Below are 5,083 nucleotides of genomic sequence, written 5' to 3' on the forward strand. Positions count from 1 at the left end.
CGGCGCGTGCCCAGACCCGCCATATGTCTACAACATATAAGGCGTCTACAAACAACAATAACAAAAGCAATAATAAAAGACATCTAGGAGTATCAGAGCATAATAAATGTCTAAATGCTACAACAAGAAATAAGGATGAAACTGTAACTTCACTAAATAAGACATTAAGTAAATACAATAGGAAATCCCAAATATAAGTGCTNTTTTTCTGGTTCTGTTACAGCAGCTTGTAAGCTCACGTGGTACTGAATACTTGGCAGTGGTGGGTTGGATTGAGGATATTTCAATCAGCAGGAAGCCGAGATACAAGTGAGAAACCGATATAAGTGAATAGAACCTCAATTACGAATTACTAATGCTATTTCTGAACATTGTTCGCAGGAGGTTTACGACAGATTGTCGAATGGTTCTCAGCTAATATCCGAGAGCTTTCGAAGGTTTAATTCGATGTAACAACTTGAACCAAATCAGGGATTCAAGCTATTAAGGTGAGGATTTTGCCAATTTGGACATTGTGGCCGTAGTTACAATGCGATTTTGATACCTAGTTTACAGCAGGTTTGAGAACCGAGCAAGTTGATTTCGGGACTACTTTGGGCTGGTTCGAGCTTAGTACTAAGTACTTTTACCTAGATTGAAGAGTAGTTTCGACTGTATCTCAATCTAGGGGACTTGAAGACTTCAGATTTCCCGAGCTTATTAATTCGACAAGAGGCGCCTTACATCGGTGGGTCGGACCTTCCCGAAATGGGTGAATTTCCCTCTATGTCTTCTTTGACATTGAGTCGAAGTTACTACATATTTATGTGAATATATGTATAGTTCAAAGCATTGAGACATGCATTAATGTGTAGATCATAATGGAAGATTCATGACTTGTCCACCCTACATGGTCACATGTTAAAGTACTATGTATTCATGGTACTAGCAGCTTGCGTATACAATTTAGCTTGATGTTATCCAAGAGGATATAATGGTAGATTCGTGAGTGTACCATTTAGTTCAGTTGAACAGCAAAGGGAATGATGTACTTAGAATCAACTACGCAATTTTTATGTGGCAAGTATATTGGCTAAACTTTGAATATATCATGTAGACGCATTTGCTTGAGTATACATTCATAACTGTAGAATGAATGATATAAAGATCATGTGAAGAATCTTCTATCGCTTCTTTTATCTGCTTACTTTACCCAGTTAGTTTCTACTTTCATATGATAGAGTCATGTTATGGTATATGTTCTAGTAATTAACTAGAATTTAGTATGATGGCATATTTTGAAAGATATACAACTGAATATAATCTAGTAAATAACTAGATTAGGATATGATAACATGCTTGCATAGTCAAGTAGATGTAATTGCATAGTATTTATTTACCCCAAGTAGTGGAGGTTTACATTGGACTACAGGATATGTGCCATGAGTCCTTGAATAGGACGTTATTAAACCACTTTCCTTATGTGTAAGGAGTAGTGAGACTGACCAGGTATAGCCTGATAGAATCACTAGTATGATGTAAAGCTTAAACTTGTCAAGTTATACTAGTTATTGGTAGAATCATGTCAACAAGTGTTGATAGTGACTTAGGATGGGACACTACAGTGTCGACCTTGGGTCGAGTTGAGATTCCATGTCAGAGATATGATGCTGTTGAGATATTTGTGCCATGGATTACAGCTTCATGCCATTATGCTCTTTCGCACACGCTTGCGGGGGTCGCGCCTCCCAAGCCAGCACTCCGGAGTAGGTTAGCGACAGATGCTCGCTTATGTACGAAGTGAGCGCCGAAGTGGATTGCCGTGGGGAGTGTATACTACCACGGGGCCATTAGGCACGGCGCGGCTATGAGCTTACCTTGTGTAAATCTATTGGAAATTGGATTATAAAGCTTAGCTGGACATAGTAAAGTTACTTTGTATCTTTGGACAAGTGAACTTATTGATGAACAAGCTAGAAAGTTGACATTTAAAGTAAGCTTTGTGATGTATAACCTAGGAGGTGACATCGTAATTGGTTAGTAGCATAATGACAATATATTTCATTTTTGCTAATATAAAAGGTAAGTACATGATATTACCAGTGATTTTAGTAATTTGAATTATCTTGCATACAATCTGGTACATGCCTAGTTAAATTGGCAATTAATATGAATGATAGAATCGATCATGATAACTGATACCTGCAACCTGTTGAAATTTATTATTGTTGAGCAAATAGCTAATAGCATGAGTAGTTTACTTTTATACCTGTTGCATTTACTTGCTTATTTATTGCTATCTACTCATGCCACAGTTGACCTAGTGGTGTACTTCGCCACTCTCGGCGGCTTACCCACTGGGAACTATTGTTAAATAGTTCTCACACCCTCTTTGTTGTTGTTTTTACAGAGCCTTCCACAGCGGGAAAGGTTAGGGTCCCTGGCGAGGGGTCAGCAACTAGCTAGAGCTTCCACGATGCTAGATAGATGGAACCACTTCAGCTTTTCTAGTTTAATACTGTATTTTATAGTGAGACTATGTATATTATAGTTGTTCTTTCCTATTGTGAAGTTTTGGGTTGTATAAGTTTAAACTCTTAAGTTTTGCTCTGATTACCTAGTTAGAATTGAATTCTTTTACTATACTATTTGTAGACGCCTGGTGTATACTTAAGTTGTGGTGTACACGGCGGGTCTGGGCACGCGACTGGTGAGCTTCCGCTGAAATTCAGGGCGTGACAGATTATAGTGGTATCAGAGCCTAGGGTTGAGTCTTAGTGGACCTAGTAAACCTTAGGCCTGTTGGACGATCAGGATTAGGAGCGTGAGAGACGGGGTCTTTTGCGACTATTTTGGGCGAAAGTATTATGATTGGGTTATACTTATAACTCCAAAATTGTTGGAGTTCGATTGAAATGAATGACCTCTATGTCCTTCCAATATCACGTTGGCGGCCGACAACGTGATATTGGGGAATAGGGGGCGGTCATTTCATTACTTTCGCATGATTGGGATCTTATGTTTATGAGTGGAGCTACGATAGCATGGGTTGTTTTAACCTGTGCCTATTTTGTTGTTGCAGCTTGCGATCAAAGATGCACCGTACGGCAACTGAGGCGATCGACCCAGAAAAGCTTGTATCTTCTGAATCGGGCGAAATTCGGAAACTGAAAGAGCAGTTGGCTACTCTAGTTGGAGTAGTGGAGCGACAATCGAATGTGACGTTACTTCAAGCCGAGGTTTTGCGCCGACAAGATGAAGGAATCAGACGGTTGGAGAACTTATTGATTCAACAGACGGCTGATCTCAAGAAATTCCACGAGGTTTTGGATCGTACATCGACCGTAAGAAAAGGAATGGAAGGTACTGAAAGAGTAAAGGAGACCACCAAACGTGATTAGTTACAGATTGGGGAATCATCAAGGAATGTAAAGAAGAATCAACCTCGAGGACATGGTTCTTTTTCTAAGCGAAGAATATTGAATCGTCGACCATCACGGCGATGTGTGATTTGTGGAGGTCTGCATGTTCCCCGAAAGTGCCCTCAGTGGAAAGGAAAGTGTTTTGTTTGTGGTCAGGAGGGCCATTTTCGATCTGAGTGCCCAAGGAATAACATGTTGACTAAGGTGTCTGCATCGACTTGGTTGCAAGAAGCACTCAGTGGAGGTACGCCGACGGAATTGTAGAGCCAGATACGACGGCGGGGATGCTTACTGCAGGTAGTACATTGTGCAACGCCTCTATAATTCGAGTATGATTATAATGACTATTTAATTGCATTCTTTGTCGGCTGTTGCCGAGTTGAGTAGCATTAATTCCCTCCTTAATGCATGTAGGATTGATTTAACAGAATGGTCTACTTGACGCTCTGCCTAATGAGAAAGCTTAGTATACGCCAACAAATGGATTGGCCTTATCTATAATAGAGTGGTTTTAATTAAAATTTAGTTGTGAGGTACTTGTACCATGGGTTGCGCGAACTAATTTGATTCGCCTTGGAAATTTGAGCATTATATAATGCATTTTGAAATTTAATCTCGCTGATTGCGAAGATTGTTGCTTTACCTAAATTTGAGCATTTATAGAGAAGTAGGAGCCTATTTGACTGATGATTTAAATGTAAGAACCCTCGAAATGAAGGGTAATTCTTGAGAAGTGGTTGTGGTATTTCTGATCAAGTCACAAATTGCGAACTTGACTTATAGAGAATGTTTTTATGCCTAGCGCTTCATTTTTGGTGAAGTAATTCCACTTGTTGTGAGATTAGATGAGTTATTCGACTATGTGTCGAATATCGTGATTTCAGTTGAAAACACGATTAAGTAGTTGGGCTATGTTGAGATCTGTTGATCTTTTAATCAGCCTTTAGCATTAGGTGCATTTTATAGATAGAGTAGCAATCTGAGGAAGTTGTAGTCTTCCTTTGTAGTCTTCCTCGACAGAGAATGTCGTGAAGGGGTTTGTTCAGTTGTTTGTTTTATGAACCCTGCAAGGCAGATAATGATTGACCAAGCAGAAGAATTAAAAGGATTGAGATGAGACTCTCCTAATGGCACTAAGTAGTTTGGAATATTGAGAAAGAAATTACCCAGTTACTTGTTACTTTCTCTTCGGATTTTAGTTATGTATAATGGAACTAAGCTTCAGGGAACAAACTGCATGAGATCAGTCTTTAGGGATTAATATCTTTTGACTGATGGTCATAACCGGATAAATCTCATACAGTTCGAAAGCAAATCGTGATGTTCCAATTGTGATTTGATGGGAAGCTTTTATCAAACTCTTCCTTAATTATAGAGTGATATGTAGTATAATAGCAATAGAGAACGGGTGGGTGAAGTATAAGTTGATTTCCCCTCTATTGCCTAAATTGGATTTGGGACAATGAATACTTTGAGCATCACACTCTCAGAACAGTATCAAAGAAAGTTTAGCTGATTGATCTATAGGATCAACGTTTATTTGATTGCTCTACTTACAGGATCAAATAGTAAATCAGGAATCCACCTTTGGTGGATTGATGGAAAAGATAATCAATTTCAATTTGTTATTGAAGGAGTACTACCAGGGATAACTAGTTCATTATCAAGCTAGTTATGATTGT

General features: G+C 39.0%; 1 long non-coding RNA gene across 2 annotated transcripts; it reads left to right on the top strand.

The window, feature by feature from the left end:
* On the top strand, positions 229-2,309 carry LOC109720612. Of its 2 annotated transcripts, none has more exons than XR_002219003.1 (4): positions 229-309; positions 382-488; positions 556-727; positions 2,295-2,309. It is a non-coding gene; the product is annotated as an uncharacterized LOC109720612 (long non-coding RNA). The 2 variants fall into 2 exon arrangements; XR_002218996.1 differs by having other exon boundaries at positions 559-727.

The sequence above is a fragment of the Ananas comosus genome, linkage group 1 (genome assembly GCF_001540865.1).
Source record: "Ananas comosus cultivar F153 linkage group 1, ASM154086v1, whole genome shotgun sequence".
Taxonomy (NCBI): Eukaryota; Viridiplantae; Streptophyta; class Magnoliopsida; order Poales; family Bromeliaceae; genus Ananas; species Ananas comosus.